Source organism: Mastigoproctus giganteus, chromosome 9 (assembly GCF_048544385.1).
Source record: "Mastigoproctus giganteus isolate SK-2022 chromosome 9, ASM4854438v1, whole genome shotgun sequence".
NCBI lineage: Eukaryota > Metazoa > Arthropoda > Arachnida > Uropygi > Thelyphonidae > Mastigoproctus > Mastigoproctus giganteus.
In genome coordinates this window covers 22,433,855-22,460,489 of record NC_143583.1, presented here as the reverse complement: position 1 = coordinate 22,460,489, position 26,635 = coordinate 22,433,855, and the positions used below count along the sequence as shown (strand labels likewise).

Below are 26,635 nucleotides of genomic sequence, written 5' to 3'. Positions count from 1 at the left end.
TTCCTGAATAACTCCTCATGCGTGAATGTAGATGCAAAATACTCGTTTAGATTGTTAGCCACCTGAGCAGGATCCTCAACTGTTGAACCATCAATATCCAGTGGACCAATCTGATTCATCCCTTTCCTTCTCGAGTTCAAGTATGTAAAGAACTCCTTTCTTTTTTTTCTTTGCATCCTTTGCCAAGGATTTTTCGTAGTCTGCCTTTGCCTGCCTAATCTCCTTTGTGACTTGGTTACAGACCAACTTATATCTATCATAGGCTTCCATGTCACCCATTAATTTGTATGTATCCCATGCATTTTTCTTCTCTGCCACATGTCTCATTAGTCCATCTGACAACCATTTAGGCCTAAACCTTGAACAATATTTCTTAGTTGGTATGTAAAGCCTGGTAGCCACCAAGATTAGTTCCTTGAATGCTTCCCATTTTGAGTTTGCTGTTGGTAACATCATCAGTTGGTCCCACTGTATAGAATTTAAATACTGTCTCAGACCATCATAGTCGCCTTTACGAAAACAAAAACCCTTCCCTTTAACTCTGATGGTAGTTACCTCCTTGAGTAAATCCCACTTCAACACACTGTGATCACTGCCACCTAGTGGTTCATTTATCTGCAGGTTCTTAATGCATGAAGAATCACTACTGATAATCAGATCAAGAGTATTGCTCCCTCTTGTTGCCTCACGAACATGCTGATGTAGAAAACAATCATCCAATAAATCCACAAAAGCCTTGCTAGTGTGCGAGTGACCAACCCACAAATTCCAGTCAATATCTGGGAAATTAAAATCCCCCATTATAAGACTCTCTGATTTACTGGCCCACTATTTCCCTGTACAATATATTATTATACTCATCAGAGTCATTAGGCCTATAGCACACTCCTACTCTCAATTTTGATTTCCCTATGCTTATGTCACACCAAACTGACTCGACACTGCCCTGTCCATCGATGTCAACTGGCTTCACTTCCTTTGACTTTATGTGTTTCTTAATTAATAGCATAACCCCTCCTCCCCTCCTGTCCTGTCTATCCTTTCTATATACATTGTATTCCCCAAATTCCAGTTCCGCATTACTTATATCTGTGTGACACCACGTCTCTGATATCCCAACAATATCTGCCTTTGATGTTTTGAGCAATACCTCAAATTCATCAAATTTATTTACCAAACTCCTAGCATTGGTGTACACGCAGGTATACATGCACCTGTTTCTATTCTTAGCTACCCTAACACAACCCATGTGTTTACTTGTAACGCAATGACTACCAGCAGTCTCTGAAATATCCTGCATCTTGTTTTTCAGACTTCTGCTCATTTGAATAGAAGCAGTGCAAGAATCACTTCCACCTCTGCCAGTGGCTACTGTTAATCTATTAGTCCTTGTATCCCCCCCAACTAGCAGTTTTCCGACCCACCTAACACTGCCTCGACAGCATCAGCAAAAATTCTTGCGCCCTTTCTATTTAAGTGTATCCCATCCCTGTAGAAGCAATCTCTCCTGTTAACAAGTACAGTCCAGGCGAGATTGCTTCTACAGGGATGGGATACAGGGATGGGGTAGCAGTACACCAGAGAAATTTACCAAAAATGTGGTGTTACACCACTCAGGATAGTGGAGAATAAAGAAACCTTGGGATTACTGTGCAGTCAGATATGAAGTTTTCTGAGCGGTGCTGACAGGCTACCAACAAAGGGGTGCAACAAAGGGTTGGAACAAAGGGGTGCTCTTACGAAGAAAGGCTTAAGTTTTGCAAATTACAGTGTCTGGAGACTAGGCACCAGCGAGGTGATCTGATAGAGGTGTATAAAGCCTTGAATGGTTTAAGCATGCTCAATGCTGATGGGATTCTTCCTCTAGCTCAGAAAAATCACCTGAGAGGGCATAAATTCAAATTGAGGAAAGACAGAGGTAGGATAGACGTGCGGAAATTTGCCTTTAGCCAGCGGGTGGTTGGTTGGTGGAACAGACTGCCATCCCTTGTGGTGGAGGTTGATAGCCTAAATAAGTTTAAGGCTCAGCTGGACAGGTATTTTGAACGAACAGAGGGGTGAAGTGGAAGTGGGTTTTTTTTTTTTTTTTTTGGCTGATGCTGCATAAGCTTGCTTTCTTGCATCAAATGCCTCTACTAATGCTAATGCTACCAGAGTAGGCCTCTGGCATGGGGTCATGTCAATGTCATGCGGTCTTGCCAATGATATACAGGAATTTTACAAGCAGGGATAAGGAGGTGATTATCTCCTTGTATAAGGCAAAGGTCAGGCCACACCTTGAGGCGTACAGGTCTGGAAGTCTCATTTTAGGAAGGATGTAGAGTTGCTAGAATGAGTACAGAGAAGGGCAACAAGACTGATATCATATTCTTGGATACTTGGTGAAGGGAACAAAGGGGTGCACTTATGAAGAAAGGCTTAAATTCTGCAAATTGCAGCTTCTGGAGACTAGGCACCTGCAAGGCAATCTAATTGAGGTGCATAAGGTGTTGAATGGATTAAGCAGGCTTAATGCTGAGGGAGGTTCTTCCTCTTGCTCAGATTAAAAACCTCAGGGGGCATAGATTCAAACTGAGGAAAGACAGTTGTAGAACAGATGTGTGGAAGTTAGCCTTTAGTCAGCAGGTAGTTGATTGCTGGAACAAACTTCTATCTGTTGTCGTGGAAGTTGATAGCTTAAATAAATTCAAGGCAGAACTAGACAAACATTTGGAATGGATGGATCAGTGAAATGGGAAGGGGTTTTTTTTGGCTGATGCTGTATAAGCTTGCTTTCTTGCATCATGTGCCTCTACTAATGCTATGCTAACTGTGTGGTTACTCTGGGCAGAGGAAAATGAAAAAGGCCTAGGGTAATTGTGCAGTCAGATATGAAGTTCTCTAAGCAATGCAGACAGGCTGCCAGGAGACTACATATCAATTATATACAGAAAGTTTGCTAGCAGAGATAAGGAGGCAATTATTCCAATGTATAAGGCAATGTCAGGCCATATCTTGAATACTACATTAAGATCTGGAGGCTCATTTTAGGAAGGATGTAGATCTGCTGAAGCAGGTACAGAAAAGTCAATGAGATTTGTGAGGGGTGCTCTTACAAAGAATTGCTTCGGTTCTGTAAATGGAACCATCTGGAGACTAGGCACCTGTGAGGCAATCTGACTGGTGTATTCAATGCATTGAATGGATTGAGAAAGTTCAATACTGTTGGGATGCTTCCTCTTGCTCAGACTATGCACATGAGAGGGCATAAAGTCAAACTGAGGATGGTCACAGAATAGATGTGCAGAAGTTTGCCTTTGGCCAATGGATGGTTGATTGTGATAAGATTGGTGAGGGAAATTGGTGATTGTTGGAACAAACTTCCTTCTGATGTTGCAGAAGTGGAAAACTTGAATAAATTCAAGGAACAGCTAAACAAACCACTGGAGTATTGGAGGAGATGAATTTGTGAAATGTCAAATGGATTTTTTTTTTTTTTTTTTTTGCTGATGCTGTATAAGCTTGCTTTATTTGCCACTACTAATATTAATTACTGTATATCTTTGACAGAACTCATGACCAGTTTTAGCAGCTTGTATGCTCTGTTCAGAGAACTCCATATTGGACTGTACAGTTACCCCAGGTCATCTTTGTTCTCCATCACCTTGATGTGTGATATCACCAAACTGGTATGCAATCAGGGATGGCATCTGCTTATATGCTCCTTGCATTTATCAATGTTAAATCTCAACTGCAACTTTTCAGTATTTCTGCCTAAGTTTTCTACACCTTGTTACAGTAGTATACTGTGATTCTGTCATTAGCCACTGTAGCTTAAGACACACATCATCTGTGTGATACCCCTTTTTTGTTTTAATTATCAAAAATTAATTTTTAGCTTTTTACTGAATTGAAAATGGTATTATATTTTTCTAAATGCAATTAAAAAATATCAAATGAAAATAAACAAGAGAACCACCAATAATAATAATATTTCTTTAGAATCTTTAAAGTTACTGATACCCCAGGATGAAACCCAGAAACTCACATGAAGTCTGGATGATTGTCTATTTTTTCACATGTATGTATTTTGCTGGAAAAATCAAAGCTCTATGGCAAGATTAGACACCTGTTACTAGCACCTCACACAGATGCAATGTGGGAATGTGAACTGCCTAGAAGAAAGAAGCTTTTTCTTGACACACAAAAAATGTGTCATAATTCATAGTATACAGAAATTAAAACAGAAAATATTGTATAACCAGTTGAAGAACACTAGTGATCAAAGATAGAAAGGAGGATTTGATTTCATTTACAAATTAAAAAAAGGAAAATTTAAAATGTGTCACCTGTCAGATGCCATGCTAACAAGGGAAGGTTAAGCCTTCATCAATATCATTAATAAATATTGTAAACAGTATGTGGTCCAGCACTGAAACCTGGGAATTCCACTAATAACATTAGTCCATGAAGAGCAATGCAAGATAACCATACACAGTCTTCTGCCATTCAGCCATGCTTTTATCCATACCAGTAACTTGCTCTCTAATGTCACAATAATCCAATTTGTGCAACAATCCTATTATGAAATACAAGTATAGTATACCATGTCATTTTTTTCATCCAATTTTTTTACATCAGAGTATTCAATCAGATTGGTCAGAAAAGATTTCCCCTTAACAAATCCATGCTGTAACTACTGTATAAGTGCATTCTGACTAGACAGTCCAGAATTACTTCTTTCACTAATGACTACATTATTTTTCCTGGAACAGAAGTCAATCTTACAAGTCTATAATTACTCACTTCATCTTTTGATCCTCCTTTGATAATAGGAAAGACATTTCCAATCTGGAATCTGAGATGACTTCAAGGATGCTCTGATAATAATGGCCAAAGGTTTGCTAACCCCCTTTTTCCTTGTGAGACTCCACTAATAACATTAGTCCCCAAAAAGCAGCATCCATTGATTACCACCCTCGGTCTTCTCCTACTCAACCATCCTTTTATCCATTGTAGCAACTTACCCTTAATACCATTCTGCTCCAATTTGTACAGTAGTCTTCCAGGTACAACACTGTCAAAAGCTGTCCTGAAATCCAAGTATATGATATCAAAATTATTTTTTGCATCCAGTTCCTTTGTAACCACATCATAATATCCAATCAAATTTGTCAAACAAGACTTTCCCTTAACAAACCCATGCTGTGTCTGAATTATTGCTGCAGTCTTGTCTAGATGATCCTGCAATGCATCTTTAACCAGTGACTCGATTATTTTACCCGGAACAAAAGTTAAACTAACTGGTCTGTAATTACTCGTGTCACCCTTCGATCCCCCTTTATGAATTGGGGATACATTTGCACATCTCCAATCCGTGGGGACCTCCCCTGAGTCCAAAGGGAGTTTTCTAGTTCTTCCTGGAATTTATTCCAACTACCTAAGCCCACAATAAGAGATGGAAGGTTGTTTTGACAATCAACCACACCTGACTGAAGGCACACTTCCACATATCTATCCTACAACCTGTAATTACTTGTATCACCTTTTGATCCCCCTTTATGATTCAGGGACACATTTGCACATTTAAGTTATCAAAAAATCATTTAACTCCCAGTTAGTTTAATAAATTTCCTGCATCACCTGCCCTAGAGAATTCCTTGTGTGTCGTGAAAGTAGACTCAATATATACCTATTCAGTTTGCAGCAACCTCATCAATAGTTAAACCGTTAATGTAATAGATGCCAGATACTGTAGCCTGCCTAACCTCCTTAGTGACTTTATTACAGACTAGTTTATATTTACCCTAGGCTTCTGTATCACATGATAATTTATACACATCTCGCCCATTTTTCTTCTCTGCCAGAAGTCTCATTCATCAGTTCATCTAACATCCATTTAGATCTAAGCCCTGAACAGTATTTCTTAGTATGAAAAGCCTAGTAGCTGCTATGATTATTTCCCTTATATGCTTCCCATTTAGAATTTGCTGTTGGTAACATCATCAGTTGGTCCCCTGCATGGAATTTAAAACTGTCTCAGACCACTGTAGTCACTTTTACAAAAGCCTTTCCTTTTACAATAATTGTCTAATAAATTCCACATCAGTATACTGTGATCACTGCCACCCAGTGGATCTTTTCCTGCAGATTCTTAATGCATGAAGAATTACTACTCAAAGATCAAGAGTATTGTTTCCCTCTTGTTGCCTCTCCAACATACTGATTCAAAAAACATTCATCGAATAAAGTCTTATTAGTGTGTGTGAGTGACCAACTCACACTAACAAATTGATAACTAATTAATTTGACAAGAATACAAGCATCAGTGTATTTAGAAGACATAGACACAAACCACAGTCAACTCAAATGGGTGTATTAGTAGTAATAGTAGAGGCATGTGATGCAAGAAAGATATAGCATCAGCCAAAAAAAAAAAAAAAAAAAAAATCACACATCCATTCCCTCTAAAAGTTTGTCCTTAATTTATTTAAGCTATCAACTTCCACAACAGATGGAAGTTGGTTCCAGCAATTAACTATCTGCTGGCTAAAGACAAATTTCCACACATCTATTCCACAACTGTCTTTCTTCAATTTGAATTTATGCCCCCTCAGGTTTGTAATCTGAGTAAGCAGAAGAGTCCCATCAGAATTGAGCCTGCTCAACCCATTCAAGGCCTTATACACCTCAATCAGATCACCTTGCAGGTGCCTAGTCTCCAGATGCTGCTGTTTGTTGTTTGTTATTTGGTTTTTAGGAACATTAGCAACTAAGGCCATATTGCTCCAGGAATATGCGGTGGTCATTTCCTGACCTTTCTGCATCCTCCGTATTTGGTGGCGACGGGCTCGAACCCCGGTCTAATCAAGAAGTGTGTGCTACGCACTGCTGCTCCTTCCCACCTGGCTACGGAGGCGCGCCTCCAGATGCTGCAATCTGCAGAACTTAAGCCTTTCTTGGTAAGGCCATGCCTTTGTTTTCCTCACCAATCCTGTTGTCCTTCTCTGTACTCACTCAAGCAACTCTACATCCTTCCTAAAATGGAGCCTCCAGACCAGTACACAATACTCAAGGCGTGGCCTGACTATTGCCTTATACAAAGGGATAATCATCTCCTTTTTCCTACTAGCAAAATTCCTGTTGTGTCATGGTCATGAGAAGGTAATGGGGTAAACAATATCCCATTAACTGCTCTGGCAGCCTGTCTGCACTGCTCAGGAAACTTCATATCTGACTGCACAATTACTCCCAGGCCTTTTTCATTTTCTACCAGCCCAAGTGTAGTACCACACAGTTGGTATTACTGCAGTTCTCCACTGATCACTCTGCTGTCAGGTCTAATCCCTTCTAAACCAATTTAAAATGATGAAAATAAATAAAATGGACAAAATTTGAATTATAGGAAAAACTTTAGGTTCCAGATTAGAAATAAATCTCATTCCAACGTTCTTTCTTATATCTCAGTTCAGTTTCATTTCATCAGTCTGAAGAGAGTCATATTTAATTTTGCTTTGCTGAATACCAAGTGTTATATACTTAAAATGTATTTATTTTTAACCCCAGGGGCTCACATCTGGTGAGTATGGGCTTGGCACACCCAGGGTTGTGAGCTGGATATTATCATTCTTCTCTTCCTTGGTGATTTCCTTCTACTTCTTTCTCTCTCTCTCTTAGGGTAAATTAGAATTTTTTTTTTTTTTTTTTTGGCTGGTGCAGCAAAAGCCTCAGGCTTCCTTGCACCATATGGCTAATGATAATAATAATAATATGAAGATTGTTTAATACGTCGGCACCTAGTTCATGTGAACGGCTGATTTTTATAGGATGCTATACGGAGCATTTTGTTTGTCATTTCCGCACGACAAATATATAACAGGCATCAATATATCTGTCGAAATTGCTACATCTCTACTGTTTCACCCTGGTTGTGATCGCACGGGGTTCAGGGGGCTATTTAGGGGTCTGGAGATCAAATACTATCTTCTCAAACAGTATTATTCTTTTGATACAGTCATTGTGCTTTGAACGCACTTTTTTAATAGTATTCAAATAAACTCTTTTTTTATATACATACATTTTTTAAGTATTTGATGGCATTACATAACACGGAATTGCTTATGTTATATAAGTGTTACGCAATAGTTCCATGATATGAATATTGCGATATTAAGAATATAACTAATTGATAACCATGACTTGGAATAATGGCATAGACATTCATTAAGAAAAAAAAAAAAAATTATTACGAAAGATACGATATCATCTTACAGGTGGTGAGATGCGCTTCGTTGTCCACGTCATGATATCCATATTGATGAACACAATGAACCTAATACATTAGAAGAAACATAAACTTAAAACTAAAATTATAATTAGATATCCTTTAAGCAAAGGCTAGAGAAAAATAAATGGTAACAATAACTTCTACGCAAGCTCACGTACCGATTGTCACAAAAAAGCTCAACGTGGTTGCAAACTCACGCGCCGAATGGTTTCGCGCAATGGAACGTGGTACAGCGCATATGGAAAAATACCAACACACCTCGACCACACAATGTATGACATATCAGTTCACCGGTACCTGAGACAGAAAATTGTTAGTAGAAAGTCTAAATGTTTGTTTACTTTTAACTCGAAGAAAGTAAGAAGAAACATAATTGAAAAACAACCTAGAATTGGGTAAAAGCGCTCTTTGGTACATGTAGAGGAAGAAAATTGTTTTATTATAACGATGAGTTTATAGAATTATTGAAAAGTTTTGTCTTTTTTTTTTTTTTTTTTTTTTCGTGTATTTCTCCTCCTATTGGAAACTCTGAAAGTGAGTTACAGACCCTTCGAATACAATTGTTAGAACATGCATTTTTCGCAGAAAAAAAAAAAAAAAATCAGAGGATAATGAGATATCCAAATCCAATGGTCGAGGTGCTGAAATCGGTGTTCATGGATTACCCTAATTTCTGGATGTCATTAGTTAGTTGATTGGGTGGTTAATTAGATAGACACAGTTAGATTACAGGTAGTATAGATACAGGTACGTTGTACTATTCAAAACTGTAAAAATTAGATTTGATTTATGAATGCTACACGGTAGAATTTTCCGGATGTGGTTCCATATGATGTATGAATTCAGTACTACCCCTAACAATTTTGTAAGTATTCGATAATTGTAACAAAAAATAAAATAAAGCGTCATTTCCCATGTCACATTTTATCTGAATTTCATGATTCCCTCCAACAGATAATAGGTCACGACCAATGACCATGAACCCGCGCTCCCTGGTGTGAGCAATCCCACTTACAAAGTACGTGTAGATAAGTACACATAATGATAACTGGCTTTTAATACTTTTATTATACGAATAAAAAATATATTCTATTAAGGTTACTCGTAAGTGATTACATAAACCAGTATTTGTGTCTGTAAATTGCGTGTGCTCTCTGGTCGATTTGCCTGTTTTGTTGGACGAAAAAATCCCCAGTTTCTGGGGGGGGGGATAAACCTCGCTATCTACGCCTGAGACCGACTAACTCAGCCACGGAGTGAAAAAAGCCCATTAAATTTTCTCGCGTCATCGATGGGATTCGAACCGGGCCTTTTCCACCCGATGTGGGGAGTACAGTGACGTTACCACTGTGCTACCCACGCAGACAGTTTACGAATACTGATAGCAGGATTCAGATACATTGCTCCACAGAATTAACAGAACAATATGTTTTTCATGAATAGTTTATTGTGAGCAACGTCGCTGAACGCGAATATTTGATATAATGGGCATCGATCTATCACCTTACAGAGCCACAGATTATGCAAATTATTCATGCTTATAAAAACACGGATTGCAACCATGTCACTTCATTCCTGTTTCTTGGCTTGCTCAGTGGGTAGCTACATCTCCAGTATTCAGAAGGGTAAGTCATAATTATTTAGATGATGCTTTCAGATGGCTGGCCGTTGGACGACTTGAAGTCGGGCAGTCACAGACAGAGGTGGTACTTTGGCTTAATCTGTCACGCTCGGCACTATGGAACCAGTTTCAGGAAACAGGAACCACTACAAGATGAGCTGGTCAAGGTCGCCAGAGACCAACCAGGACAGACCGCTACCTGCCTCTCTAACAGCAAGACGAAACCCTACGATGTCCTGTAATAAACTATCCCTTCAGGTTGTGCGGCCACAGTCGAAAACATTTCCAACCTGTGTTAAGACCCAACTGTGTTAATAAGTCTCAGTTCAACTGGACTCTATGCAAGGAAGCCAGTGGTTTGTATCCCATTAACCCAGGTTAATGGGATACAAACTGGGATACAATGGGACCCTGGGTGAGCTTGGCACACCCAGGGTCCTGAGCTGAATATCATCATTCTTCTCTTTCTTCGTGATTCCTCTCTCTCGGGGTAACTCGGGAATTTTTTTTTTTTTTTTTTTTTTTTTTTGGCTGGCACGGCATAAGTCTCAGGCTTCCTTGCACCATATCATATGGCTAATAATAATAACCCCAAATCACTACAGAGCTTGTCGAAATTGGTGCCACGAACATGTGACTTGCAGCCCTGAAAATTGGAGTACAGTTCTGTTCTCTGAATATATTTCAAGTTTTCTGAAATAGCTTCTATCTTATCTTATCTTAATAGATAAGATATCTTATCTTATCTTCTATCTTATCTTATCTTCATATCTTAATAGCTTCTATACGTTGTTTCATGTGGAGACAATGAGCAATGCGTTACCATCCCCCAACATCAGAGAAAGCAACACTAATGGTGGAGGCAGTGGTCATGTGTGGGGCAGAATAATGATCAACGGCCGCATCCCTCTTCATGTTTTTGAGAGTGGTACCGTAACTGCGCAGAGGTACCGAGAACAGATCTTTGGATCCCATGTGTGACTTTTTATTATTATTAGCTATATGGTGCAAGGAAGCCTGAGACTTATGCTGCAAAAAAAATTCCCAAGTTACCCTGAGTAAGAGAGAGAGAGAGAGAGAGAGAGAGAGAGAGAGAATATTGGTGCGATTGTCCCAGATTTCTTTTTATGCAGGACAATGCCTCTGCATATAGAACTTAGATGGTGGAGGAACATCTTGAAACTGAAGATATCCAACAACTGCCGTGGCCAGCACAATCACAAGATTTAAATCATTGAACATGTGTGAGATGCCCTTGGGCATCGAATTGTTCTGTGCACACCAGATGCCAACTGCTCGGTCACTTTGAAAGCTAAGGTCTGCACTGGTGAAAGCATGGGATTTGTTGCCACAGAATCTTATAGGCACCCTTATATCTAGCATGGTTCGCCAGTGTAAGGCCTGTTTAGCCATTGGAAGGGGGGAGGATCATATGCCTGATTGATATCATGTGACCAAATTGTAGCATCTTCTTTTAACTTCTATAATGCGACCTTTTTGGTAATTCTTATACAACCCATACAAATGTCCTTTTGCCTGTCCGAAATTCCTCACTATCTCCTTATTTCACCATTATTCTATGGTACACCACCATACCAAATTTTGTCCAACTTTATCGCAAGCTACACCAGTTACCCTACGTTTTCAACCGTTCTGTTAATTTTGTCGAACACTGTATTTCAACTTTTTTTTTGCATGTATTTTTATATAATTTATTGATTTTTAAGCTAAATTGGCACATTGTGAACTATTCCGCTGAGTTATCGATTACCAGTAAGAATATTTTTATTCTGTGGTTGCAGTGAGAAGTTTATACTCTCCCCTTCCCCCTTGAGAGTTATCATCTTAATGCACAAAAGGAATATATGGAACAAGGTATAACAGAAAATTTAATTACAGACCTGTTATTTTAACTTCTTTTCGGATGAAAATAATGGAGTTACTGGTTAAAGAAGCACCGCAGTATCATCTAGACAAGACTACAGTTATAGTTCAGGCACAGCATGGGTTTATTAAGGGGAAGTCTTGTCTGACCAATTTGATTGGATACTACGATGTGGTCACAAAAGGAACTGGATGCAAAAAATAATTTTGATATCATATACTTGGATTTTAGGAAAGCTATTGATACTGTTGTACATGGAAGACTACTGTACAAGTTAGAGCAGTATGGCATTAAGGGCAAGTGGGAGCAATATGGCATTAAGGGCAAGTTGCAGCTATGGATAAAGGGATGGTTGAGTAGGAAAACACAGAGAGTGGTAGTCAATGGATACTGCTCTTTGTCGACTGTGTTATTGGTGGTGTGCCCATTGTTGTTTTCTGTATTTATCAATGATACTGAAGGAGGTATATCAGGCTTAAATTTTAGCATTAGTATTAGCATTAGTAGAGGCATTTGATGCAAGAAAGCAAGCTTATGCAGCATCAGCCAAAAAAAAAAACCCACTTCCACTTCACCCCTCTGTTCGTTCAAAATACCTGTCCAGCTGAGCCTTAAACTTTGTATTTAGGCTATCAACCTCCACCACAAGGGACGGAAGTCTGTTCCACCAACCAACCACCCGCTGGCTAAAGGCAAATTTCCGCACGTCTATCCTACATCTGTCTTTCCTCAATTTGAATTTATGCCCTCTCAGGTGATTTTTCTGAGCTAGAGGAAGAATCCCATCAGCATTGAGCATGCTTAAACCATTCAAGGCTTTATACACCTCTATCAGATCACCTCGCTGGTGCCTAGTCTCCAGACACTGTAATTTGCAAAACTTAAGCCTTTCTTTGTAAGAGCACCCCTTTGTTCCATTCACTAATCTTGTTGCCCTTCTCTGTACTCGTTCCAGCAGCTCTACATCCTTCTTGAAATGAGGCCTCCAGACCTGTATACTAGGTGTGGCCTGACCATCGCCTTATACAATGGAATAATCACCTCCTTATCCCTGCTGGAAAAATTCCTGTATATCATTGACAATACTCCATGAGCTACTCTTGCAGCCCGTCTGCACTGTCAGAGAACTTCATATCTGCCTGCACAACCACCCCCCAGTGCCTTTCATTCTCTACCACTGTCAGTGTAGTACCACAGAGTTGATATGTTGCTCTGGGGTTGCTGTTTCCCATGTGTAGTACTTTACATTTATCAATGTTAAACTTCATTTGCCACCTCTCAGCCCATCTGCTCAACCTTTCCAGATCCTGTTGCAGCAGCATAGTGTCAGTAGTGTCCTTGACAACCCTGCCAACCTTTGTATCGTCTGCAAACTTGGACATTAAGCCCGATATACCATCATCAATATCATTATTAAATACAGAAAACAATAATGGACCCAACACTGAGCCCTGAGGGACTCCACTAATAACATCAGTCCACGATGAGCAGTGTCCATTGATTACCACTCTCTGTCTTCTCCCCCTCAACCACCCCTTTATCCATAGCAGCAATTTGCCTCCAATGTCACACTGCTCCAATTTGTGTAGCAGTCTTCCATGTGCAACAGTATCAAAAGCCTTTCTAAGATTCAAGTATATAATATCAAAGTTATTCCCTGCATCCAGTTCTTTTGTGACTGCATCATAGTATCCAATCAAGTTGGTCAGGCAAGACTTCCCCTTAACAAAACCATGCTGTGTCTGAGCTATAACTGAAGTCTTGTCTAAATGATCCTGCAGTGCTTCTTTAACCAGTGCCTCCATTAATTTTCCTGGAACAGAAGTTAAGCTCACAGGTCTATAATTACTTGTGTCAGCCTTTGATCCTCCTTTGTGAATTGGGGTCACATTTGCACATTTCCAGTCTATGGGTACCTCCCCTGAGTCCAAGGAAGCTCTCATAATTATGGCTAAGGGTTTGCTTACTTCCTTTGCTGCCTTCTTTAATATAACTGGATAGATCCCATCCACCCCGGGTGCCTTCCTTGTGTTTATCTTCAACAGTTTCTCCTCCACTTTACTCCCAGTTATTTCAAGTTCTGTAGCTTACTGCTAGAGTTGAATACACCTCTGGCATTCCCCTCGCTGAATAACTCCTCATGTGTGAATGTCGATGCAAAATATTCATTTAGTTTGTTAGCTACCTGAGCAGGATCATCAACAGTTGACCCATCAATATCAAGTGGACCAATCTGATTCATCCCCTTCCTTCTAGAGTTTACATAAGTAAAGAACTCTTTGCTGTTTTTCTTTGTATCGCTTGCCAAGGATTTCTCGTAATCTGCCTTCGCCTGCCTAACCTCCTTTGTAACTTGGTTGCATATCAACTTGTATCTATCATAGGCTTCTGTGTCATGTGTTAATTTGTATGTATCCCATGCATTTTTCTTCTCTGCCATATGCCTCATTAGTTCATCTGACATCCATTTTGGCCTAAACCTTGAACAATAGGTCCATAATGTCCATATTTGCAGACGATACGAAGGTGGTAGGATTGTTAATGACAGTAATGACAGTACACTAATGCAACAGAATCTGGAAAAGTTGCAGTAGCTCACCCTCATTACGCTCATTAATTGCTCTGGCAACTTTTGTATCATCTGCAAACTTTGATATTAAGCTTGATATACCTTCATCAATATCATTAAAAATCATTGGTATGCAGTGAAACCAATATCATTGGTTTCACTGCATACAAATTAACAACTGTCTGAGACCACTATAGTCACCTTAATGAAAGCAAAAGCTTTTCCTTCTACCGTTGATAGTAGTTATGTCTTTAATTAAATTCCACATTAGTACACTATGATCGCTGCCACTAGTGGGTCTTTACCTGCAGATTCTTAATGCATGTAGAATCACTGCTGATAACCTGATCAAGAATCTAATCTCAGCAGCTCCAGTTCCTTGTGCAGACAGTTCTATTTTAGCCAGCTTCTTGGGGTGTAGAGTTTTCTCAGAGGAGTTCCTGGTGCCCACAGACTCTTTTGCGTAGATTCGTGGTCTTCTTTGACATCGTGAAAACCTTCTTATTGGACGTCTGTCGAAAGCAGTTCCTTGTTTTGCTGAGATAAAAAAGACGTAGACCGAGGTACATGGCGTTCAAAAGCCAAGCTTCAGTCATAAAACATTATGAAACGTTGAAACGTTTCAGGAACCAGTATTGTTTCTTGGAACCTAGAACTATTGTTTCTTAAAATATGATGTCTTTGTTTGTGCCTGGATGGGTGCCTGGAGAACGTTATTTTCTAAAGTATTTCAACCAAGCTGCGAAATTCGTTGGAGATACTGTCGCCGCCTTGGGTTGCTTCTAGTGGTTCAGTCTTGGACCATTGATCATTGTTCATTAAAGAATGAATGTCATGTTATATTTTTACATTCTGGACAATTCTGCTCTTCTTACGCTGTGGCATTTATTAAACCAAAAAGAAAAAGAAAAATATAAGCTTTAGCTAAAAATTTAATAATAATTAAAGAAAAAATATAAGCTATAACTAAAAATTTAATAAACTGAACCATTCAAGTCATTCAAAAAGTGGCTTGGAGCCCAACGAATTTGCAATAGTGTAGAATTAAAGCCAGATATTGGCCAACAAAATATTATATCAATAAAAGATTCGTTATAACATGTGAGTATCTGGTTACTATAGTGTGGGAAGGGCCTTCCTCTGTTTCAGCATGACAATGCACCATGTAATACTGCACAAAGCTTCAATGGCTTCCTCAGGGGTATGTGTGTTAATCAACGAAGCAACTAAGGGTCATCAGTATGGCATACTGAGGGCCCTTTGGATAATGGATCAGCATGGGCGCCGGCAGGATATTTTGCAAAGTGTTGCATGTCGGAATTTTAATGTTTTGTTCACCAAATTTTCGAATATTCAATAAATTAATGAAAATATTAAAAATTGTGTATTGTTACTTCGAAATCCAAAGTTCGTGCACCTGCACCATGATGCTGGCTCCCATGGTCATCAGTATATTATGTCTATGCTCAGATTTTCAGTTTGCTGGACGAGAAACCCGAGCGGATGGGAGATAAAACCATGCAACTCTGCCTGAGGGGCTCACATCTGGTAAGTATGGGCTTGGCACACCCAGGGTCCTGAGCTGGATATCATAATTTTTATCTTTCTTGGTGATTCCCTTCTATTTTTGTCTCTCTCTCTCTCAGGGTAACTCGGGAGTTTTTTTTTTTTTTTTTTTTTGGCTGGTGCAGCATAAGCCTCAGGCTTCCTTGCACCATATAGCTAATAATAATAATAATAATAATACCAACTAATTCATCCACGTGAAGAAGCCCATAAAAATTCCTTGCATCTTTGAGGATTTCAACAAACACCTTTACCACTCGGTGTGGGGGGAAGAGTGATTATATCCACTATGCTACTCCCAAGGGTGCCTGCTTTGAAGTCAAAACTTTTGAAATGGAATGTCATCTTCGTGCTAGGCTAACACCCCTGCAATCAATAGCTGATATGCCTCTGTAAGGAGGAATGAACCAAAATGCAGCCCTCCTATTATCAGAAATTTGGTTTTCAGCTTACCGATGAGGACGCAGTATGTAATTAATGCCAGAGGTTGGCTGACAGAATATTTTATCAATAAAAAGTTCTTTGAAACATGAAAGTCTGTTTACTATATTTACTATAGTGTATATATAATATATTAATATTTAAAACTGTTACGCTGTGTGATTTTATTAACTCAGTCACTCAAATTATAAATTATTTAGATAGTCTATATTCTTTAAACTGTTAAATTGAATGTACTGTATGTCAAATGGTTTTCAGGTAACATTTATGAAATCTCTTTGGGATCATATGATGAGGTCAAATGAAATAAATAAAGGGTCACACAGAAAACAGATGAAACTGTGTTGTTTATTTTTTTTTAAGTTAAAACTCTTGGTTTCATGCTGTAATTCAATTTGTCAGAAGTCGTTTCTCTTTCATGTAATACTTAGGACATAACAACTTGAAACCAAATAACTTACCATTTATGCCAAAAGGTCAATGGTAGAAGTATTTTTCCTAAAAATACTTTCACTTAGGCTTAAAAAAATTACATATAATAAAAAATATATCTAGACAAGCCTACTGTGGTCTCGAAGTTCGAAAGTAAGTTTTGGAAGATATTATATAAGTTGAGTTAACTTTGTGAGACAATTAAAAAAATTGTTTACGTCTGCTAAAATAAGGGCATGTTTACATTGAAATTATTGTAATCACGTTAAGTTTATTGATCGTATAAACAAAACCTTTCAGGAGTATCTGAATTTCTAGTTTGAGATTGAAATAAATGCTGAAGTAAACATGAGGCCATACACGTGGCGACCAATTTGGGTGTTTGATACTAATGGGAGTTGATATTTCCATGATAACGATTAGTGAATCGCTTTCATCATATTACACATTTCAAGGAGGCAAGATTAGCTTATTACACCGCATGATGTAATTAATCAGTGAGCACAGATATGGATTAAAATGATTTGTCCATATCTGTGTTAATGCAGAAGGGTTGGGCTGAAAGAAAAATCTTCCCCGTGCCTCTCTTCTCCCGAGAAAATAAAAGTATTTTTTCTGGATCTGCAAGTGTAACGATGCCTCAGGCTGAAAATGTGAAGGCAAGTTGCACTTACAAATGCCTTTTAGAAAATACTTTTTGACGAAGGCAAGGAACAGTATTCTTATGATTAATCTAAATAAAAGTGAGGTTAAAGATAGAACCAGGATTTTACTAACAGAAAAAGCGGAAGAATGGATTTAGCTTAGAAATCTCTTTAAAAAGTAGTTCGCAGAACGTCATTGTTGGAATAAAATCATTGAATTCTACCTGAATATAATTTTTTTGGGTCTCCCCGTTTCTTTCTTAAGCTCTAAAACCTTCATAGGTCCTAGACCCAGTGCCTATAGTGTCGTATGGAAGAGGCAGCCCTACTGAGAAAACGTACAAATAGTCCAGTACGTTTTCTCAGTAGTTTTTTTCGTTATATTTCAAAAACGAAATTTTACGTTTGAAATTGTAACGTTTGAAAACGTTAAATTTCAAAACGAAATAAAACGAAACGGTTTAAATCAAAAACGAAATAAAACGAAACGGTTTAAATCAAAAACGAATTTCAAACTAAACGCTGGTATCACGACGAATAAGTATTTCGTTTATACTATGTATATAAAGTGCTTAGCATCATAATACACAGCCATTTCTGAATAAACAGAAAATTTTTAAGGTGGCATCGTTTTAGGTTATATCTCATATTGTGAATGCCTTCACAACGAGTTGCCATGATATTGCACTACTTCGAATAAGTAACGCTTCACCTAAGGAGAAGACTAGTGTTACTTATTCTCAGATAGGTACCACCACCCAGACAGCACTGTTTCAGGGCTATTTGATGTATGTAGGTGAATATCTACTCGAATATCCACTTGTCCCTATTAGACTTAGAAAAGCAAAAAAGGTAGAGGGAAAGTTATAGTAGGAGTGGAAGAGGAAAAGAAACAGTGTAGAAGAATGAAAGGGACAGTAACTCCTTCAACTCACACCACTCAAAAACTCATCGAATAGGCAACGCTTCCCCAGTGGAGAAGGCTGTTGTTACCTATTCTCGGAAACTCCGGACATCATCAAGCTCCCCCTAGCAGCACTGTTTCAGGGCTATTTGGCCCTTCGTCAGTGAGTGGGTAGGTACCCAAGTGATGCAATGATGGCAAAAACAGTTATGAAGTATAACTCCACAATATGAGAGATGCCTGATGGTGTATGATGTATTTAGACTAAGGCGCATTTAGGGCTAGAGCCTCAAGCTGCGAACAAATTTAGACTATGTATATAAAGTGCTTAGCATCATAATACACAGCCATTTCTGAATAAACAGAAAATTTTTAAGGTGGCATCGTTTTAGGTTATATCTCATATTGTGAATGCCTTCACAACGAGTTGCCATGATATTGCACTACTTCGAATAAGTAACGCTTCACCTAAGGAGAAGACTAGTGTTACTTATTCTCAGATAGGTACCACCACCCAGACAGCACTGTTTCAGGGCTATTTGGCCCTTCGTCAGGCTCATCAGGCATCTCTCATATTGTGGAGTTATACTTCATAACTGTTTTTGCCATCATTGCATCACTTGGGTACCTACCCACTCACTGACGAAGGGCCAAATAGCCCTGAAACAGTGCTGTCTGGGTGGTGGTACCTATCTGAGAATAAGTAACACTAGTCTTCTCCTTAGGTGAAGCGTTACTTATTCGAAGTAGTGCAATATCATGGCAACTCGTTGTGAAGGCATTCACAATATGAGATATAACCTAAAACGATGCCATCTTAAAAATTTTCTGTTTATTCAGAAATGGCTGTGTATTATGATGCTAAGCACTTTATATACATAGTCTAAATTTGTTCGCAGCTTGAGGCTCTAGCCCTAAATGCGCCTTAGTATTTCGTTTATCTATTACATGATAAAGCCCAAAAGTAATTCTAAATAATCTCGGATCCCAAAATTCTACCATGCTTAAACGGGCTTTACAAATGGGTTTAATAACATTAAATGGCAATACCTAAATGGGTTCTACTGGAATTATTAACACCTTTCTTCCTTTTTTATCAATGATAAAGTACCATCCATTAATTTGTCACTGACATCAACTACACGTTCATGTTTCTTAGGCAATTTTGTAACTCAAGTGGTTGATGAGAGGCAATACAATTGATCTGGCAATAAGTTTAAGAAAAAGATTGCGGTATAGGAGATTTTTTTTTTTCATTTAACGTTGTCAAAATTAAAGAACATTTTAAAATACTTAAAAAAATCGTATGAGAACACAAACGTTGTGCATTCAGCATAATGTTCAGCCTACTTTCCGCGGAAAACCAATGAACATATCAGGTGTATCATTCATGAACGAAGGGGTAAAATAAATGGATCATCAAGATGTCCTTGTGTTCCAGATGTTTTAGTGAATGATCATTCACTGGACTCTGAATGATATAATCGCCTTCATTGGCTCGTTGTGAACGATCGTTTACAGAGATTCTTCAATACTTTCATTTATTGTCCGAAACCTTTGTTCATTCTATGTTCGCAACAAAAGTTGAGAAATAAGTCAATGATTTTATTTTTAAGCAGTAATTTAGAATAAAGTGTAAATAATTTTAATGTAAATATATATATATATATATATATATATATATATATATATACAGTGGTGAGCTATAGTGGGCTCGCGAGAACCCAATGTTATTTATTTTTTTTAAATTTGCGAGCCCATTGTTGAGACGATCATTTATTTTACAAATGAAATCCTGAATGCAATTATTGAGCATCCAAAGCCGAAATCTAGAACGGGACCCCCATTCCCAGCATTTTAATGGCGCAACCGATCGGTTATGTATTTTAAAATTGCTTCATTTTTGATTTAAATACAGTGGGACCTGTGTTTAACGAACTTTTTATAGCGAATTTTTTTTGATTCCCCTTGGTAATTACATTTAAAATAGTTTCCGCTGAATGAAGAAAATTTCCATGTAACAAACGGATTAAAAAAGCCAACTTTATATGCATTGTTCTCAGCTCTAGGCAATTTATGTAATTAGAAAGTGCAAATTAAGGGTGAAAGGGATTACAGTTTCACAATGTTAGTGGTGTCTGTAAAACCCGCAGAGAAGTAAGATATGTTACTACTCTGTGGTAAAACCTATGCAGTCACATACCGAGAAGTCGCGCTAGTCAATATGCTTTCCATAGCCAGTCAGAGGATTAAGAAGATTCTCGACACGGATTTTAGCCTCTGGTCAACCTGTGTTGTGGCTCCCCTTTACTCCAACAAACGGGCATATGTTTTTCGGAGAAGTGAGTGATCCATGCCTTCCAGTAAATTTCTCCTGTCTATGTTTACATGGTCACAGTAGCTGCATATCCGTGTGATTCCGACATTTTGCACTGTATTCAAAGAACTAGTGAGAGTAGCAACGTGGGGGGGGGGGGGGGAAATTGAGGCAACTAAGATATTATATAAACTTTACGAAGATGAACTGTTGGCAGATTTTGAAACTTTGTCGAGCCTTTCACTGTGTAGAAAATGTTCTAAAATACAATGGCATACTGGCAATAATTAAAAAAAAAACTGTATCACCAATCTCCAAAAAACTATCGCGAATTAAGGCTGATTGCTAAAGAACTTGATGTGAAAACTGTAAAGATAGGTCGTGTGTTCAGGCCACGATGAGCTGCTTGTAGCTTGCGGACGGCAATTGTGGGTTGGAGGAATTATCCCGCTTTGTGCAAACATTTTGAATCAGAAGTTAAATATTCCGGATTATTAAATCGACTTTTAAATTTGGAATTTCTTAATTGGAAATTTTTAGAATAAAATTTTATTGAATATTTGTGAAATTATTTTTTTTCATGTAATCTGTGATTTTTTGTGTACTTTTTCTAGAAAGTTTGTTTTTTATGTAATATTTGTTTTTATATTGTGGAATGTTTTGTGATAGATTTTATGTTATTTGTAATATGGGAAATATTTCATGTTATTTTTTATTCGCAATATTAAAATTTTATCATGAAAAAAATGTATCCATTATATTTCCTTAGTTGTTAAAAAAAAAAAAAAAAAAAGACGAATAAAAAAGTTGCGCGTGTGCCGAGCACGCGCGGTAGATGGTTTATGCGAAACATCCTTCGCGTTTCTTTTAGGTATTTTGATTTGTATATATTGATTACGAAATAAAAGAGCTTTTTTATTGATCATTCACAATAAATATTTTATCGATCATTCACAATAAATATTTTATTGATTGATGTACCGATCGTGTAGTTGAAGCGACATACGCAGCTGTTAGAGGCACCTAATTGGAACGTAACGAAAATGCGAGACGAAAAAAGAAATTGTTGACAAATATTTGTATTGTTGCAATCATACTTACTGCAGTAGTAACTTCAGGAAGCATGATTGTGACGTCGTACTATTTAAAAAAAAAAAAAAAACTCCAGACACTGTCGTATCCAGTTATCATTGTAAGGCGAGGCATGATGACCAGGTTTTTAAGTTTGTTTGTTTTTTTTTTTTAGATAAGACGTAGAAACATTTTACGCATTCACTTATACGCATGGTTAAGGGGGTAATAAGCCCCTTAACCTCAATTTATGCGATAACCTCGCAGGTGCATAGTCTCCAGTCACTGCAATTTTCAGAATTTAGGCCTTTCTTGGTAAGAGTTCTCCTCACCAATCTTGTTGCCCTTCTCTGTACTCGTTCTGGCAACCTACATCCTTCCTAAAATAAGGCCTCCAGAACTGAACGCAGTACTCAAGCGTGGCTATTGCCTTATACAAAGGAATAATCACCTCCTTATCCCTACTAGCAAAATTCCTGTACATCATTAACAAGGCCCCATGACTTACTCTGGCAGCATGGCTGCACTGTCAGAAAACTTCAAATCTGACTGCACAATTACTCCCAGGGGCTTTTTTATTCTTTACCACTAGAGAATGTAGTACCGCCCAGTTGGTATGTTACTCTGGGATTGCTGCTACCCATATGTAGTACTTTGCATTTGTGAATGTTAAACTTCAGTTGCCACTTCTCAGCCCATCTTTTCTCGACCTGAGGGACTTGTCCTAACATCTACTATAATGTCACTTGCATATTATTATTTTATTAAAATAGTGAGCGATCAGCGGTAAAGTGTATTTGTCATGATAACGAGCAAGTCCAAATGAATCGGACACTAAAAAGATCCGGTCGAAAATAAATTCTAAAAAAAATCTTCCGTACATACAAATATGCTTTCCGTTTTTTTTTTTTTTTTTAATTTTATCTCGTTATCTTCAATATATAATAATAATAATAATAATAATAATAATAATAATAATAATAATAATAATATAAGAAACCTCGCTAGTAAACTGTTGCGTTCAGAAATTCATTTATTTCTTATCTGCGAGCCTCAGACAATTTGAAAAGGAACTATTTTTATTTCGTGCAGTACTGTTTTTAATAATCCGCTTGCGTGACAAGTTCATGTAAACTGAAATTATCTTTCTACTTATCGTAATTGAAGATACTGTATTAGCTTCATCTTTGTTATATCGATTAACTCTTATCTATATACTTTCGATCTCTAAATTGTCAATTAGCCCACTTACGTGAAACTGGTATTGGATTCCCATATTATTAGAACCAAGTGTTGAAAATGGAAACTCAATGTTAAAACTTCTTACAGGAATTCAGGGTATTCAACATAAATTACTGAACATCGACCGTTAATTGTGATAATATTAAAATATCCTATGTTTAATCTACAGGTATAATAATTGAAGATGATATTAGTATTAGTAATGGCCATATGGTGCAAATCCTGCACCAGCCATAAAAAAAAAGATGTAAAATAGTATATAAAAGAAATAAATAATAAAAGAAAAGGAAATAAACAACCTATGCATTTCCCTCCTCACGTAGGTAACTATCCAGCTGACCTTTGAATTTCCCCAAAACTGTCTACCTCAACCACCCATGTAGGATACTTATTCCAGTAATTTATAACTCGCTGGCTCAAATAAAACTTCCTGCAATCCAATCTAAAAGTTTCCCCCTGTAACTTGAATTTATGTTCCCTAGTTCTAGAATAATTTATAACCGTGAAAATTTCGTCTTCATTCATTTTACTTTTGCCGCTCAGAGCCTTAAACACAGGACCGTACTTACACTTCTCGCGGCCCTAGACGCTAAACTCTTACGTGACCCCCTTTAAAGATACCAGAGGTCCAGAGTCCAAAAAGAAAAAACTTGCATATATAAATATAATCAGAAAAAAAATAAATAAATTATTTTTACAGATCTGTTTAAACACAAACGTTGCAATACAAAAATCGCTTTAAAAATTTGAGATTACAGAGGCCATGAGAGGCTTCTCCTCTATAGTGAGGCCCAAGGCCAGCGCCTATGCGCCTGTTTATAAGTACGCCCTGCTTAAACACCTCAATACTATAATAATTAATGATAAACACCAGCCAAGAAATTAAACTGAAAATTTACTATAAAATAAAATAAAATTTTATTTTATAGTAAATTTTCAGTTTAATTTCTTGGCTGGTGTTTATCATTAATTATTATAGTATGAAATATTTACTATAAAATTTACTATAAAATAAAATAAAATTTTATTTTATAGTAAATTTTCAGTTTAATTTCTTGGCTGGTGTTTATCATTAATTATTATAGTATGGAATTTCCCAGCCCCATAGGCCTGTTTGAAGATATTAAACACCTCAATCAAGTCTCCTCTAAGGTGCCTCCAAGCTCTGCAACCCACATATTCGAAGTCTTTCCTCGTATGGACGCCCTTTTGCCAATCTCACCAAGCGAGTTACCTGTCTTTGGACCCTTTCAAGAAGCTCGATGTCTTTTTTTAAGTGCGATCTCCATACTTGAACATGGTGTTAGAACTAGTACGATAAAAGATACGTCGATTAGTTCTCTTCTTAGCGTGTTGTGCAGGCTGGAAAACCAGAACGAATTCACGAGAGAGGGCTATTACCACTGCCAGAGATCTATTAACTACAGCCTGGACTGAGGAGGCCTTTAAGATGTCTCCAGTCTCATATTTGAACCAAGGCCCTCACCAAACAACTAGCGGTGGATGAGAAAGCGAGACTAGTGAAAAGAGAAAGAAAATTATAATGAAAAAAAAAAAAATCAAAAATATTTTAAACGACAAATGTTTAATAATAGATAATAATTAAAGTCCAGGATCGAAATGGAAACTTTTAGGAAACGGGACGCATGTTAATAAAAACGCCTTGGTTGATGTAATCAACGAATACATTTTTTTTTTATTTTCATTTCATTTATTAATCATACAATACCGTGGTTTCTGAATTGATGTCCATACACACCAGTTTTAATCAACGGAAATGAGAGTTAACCAGATAACATTATAAGATATAAAGCAATATAGAGAGGCTTTAAATTTTGACTTTGTATTTAACTCGCCGTTGGTATGTAGGAATTTTTAACACTGTCTTCACACTTTAAACATATTTTTAACACGTTTAACGTTATCTACACCAGTGCTACTCAAAGTGTGGTCCCGGACCGGTGTCGGTCCGCGATGAGATAAGTACAGAAATTGAGAGAAATTCATTTTTATTGAATTTTACAATAGTATCGATCTGCGACGGATTGGAAATAAAAGAAACTGGTCCTTCAACCACAGATAGTTTTTGAGAAGCACTGATCTACACCTATTTTCTCTAGGAAGCAAGCTTTTTATTAACTTCAATATTTTTATTAACTTCAATATTTTTAAAATATGTTGTGTTTGAGAAGTTTCTCTTTTTTTATGTGATATATGTGTGTGTGTGTGTGAGAGAGAGAGAGAGAGAGAGAGAGAGAGAGAGAGAGAGTGGGCTCCATAAGAACGATTTTCGAACTTAAGACGGTTACATTCTTAGTAAGGTACAGTAAAAGGAAACCGGTTTTCCATGTGTAAACTGAGATCACGTTTCTGCCCAAGAGTCTGTTATGTAACTTTTATAGATATGAACAGGAAGATTTACATCTACCTGTTAATATCTATAAAAGTTAACTCCCCTAACAGATGAGATCTTGTAAATAATTTAGCGACACGAGTAATAAATTTCCTTAAATCCAAAGAAACAACAACACATAATGTGGCCAGTGCAGTTCAATTTAGTGATGTCAGAAATAAGCCAAAGTATAAGTGAAGATGGTCATTCGTAATTAAATAAATTTCAAAAGATTTAAAAATTTATTTGGCATTAAGCGGAGAAGAAAAGAGATGCTGTGTTAAAATTTGTTCGGCTTTTTTTAAGGGGATGCCATCAACTAGGCCCAGGGCTGAAAAGGGCTCCAAATCCAAATAAAGGGGGTGGGGGTTCAATTCAGGCGACTAGAACTCCTCCTTGCTGCCTTCCCCACCCCCACACACAACATTCATGAATACTGCTCTGTTATACACAGAGAGAGAAACTCATTATTGTAAGAAATATGTACAAAAAAATAAAATAAAATAAAATAAAAAAATATATATATATAACAGGTACAATATTTAGCAATGACTCTTCACTACCAAAAGGCCAGGGGATTTTACAAGAATCGACAAATGAATTAGTAGGGTGGAGCCCAACAACAAGGTAAAGGAGTCCACGTTGAAAATAAAAAAGAAAAAAAATAGGTGTAAAATACATTAAAAAAAACATTTAATTATTCAAATAAACACATTACAGGTGTAACACCGAGTTAGTGTGTCAAGTTGTCTGAAATAACATTAAAATTTAATAATAACAAAAATTTAATAATAATAACAAAAATTGAACAATATCTTAAAACACACGTGATAAATTCATGTAGGGAAAACAGATAAAATAAACTAACTTAAAATACAATCAGAAACTAGCAACTCACCTAAGAAAATATCAAGATTAATATATACTTAACCGATTTAAAATAAAATGGTGAAATTAAAACTTATTCATGTTGATAAAATAAAATAAAACTCATTTATTTGAAGCATGCGAGGTGCAGAGGCGTAGCTAGGTTTTCGGCGCCCTTGGCAAATTAATGGCTACGCGCCTTTTTTCGATAATTGGTAATATCTTAATAAATAATACGTACAGTCGGACCTCTGTTTAACAAACTTCTTTATAGCGAATTTTTCTATTTAGAGATAAATGTTTTCTTTTTACCGATTTTTTTTAGAATTCTCTAAATAGAATTTTATTCTTTACCGAATTTTTTTATTTCTTCGTTTTATGGAAACTAAAATTTTCTTCGTTCTACGAACGAAGAAAA

General features: G+C 37.3%; 1 protein-coding gene across 5 annotated transcripts in view; it reads right to left on the bottom strand.

The window, feature by feature from the left end:
- Positions 1 to 26,635, bottom strand: part of Cbs (Cystathionine beta-synthase) — a 244,741-nt gene that overhangs the window by 178,779 nt on the left and 39,327 nt on the right. Inside the window, exon 1 of one of the 5 annotated variants that reach the window (XM_090381659.1) lies at positions 8,425 to 8,494. The exons of 3 other annotated variants lie outside the window; for them this stretch is intronic. The gene's annotated coding sequence lies outside the window, so the exon portion shown is untranslated. Of the gene's footprint in view, positions 1 to 8,250; positions 8,397 to 8,424; positions 8,495 to 26,635 lie in introns of those variants that run through there. One more of the 5 variants, XM_090381661.1, reaches the window with a different exon arrangement.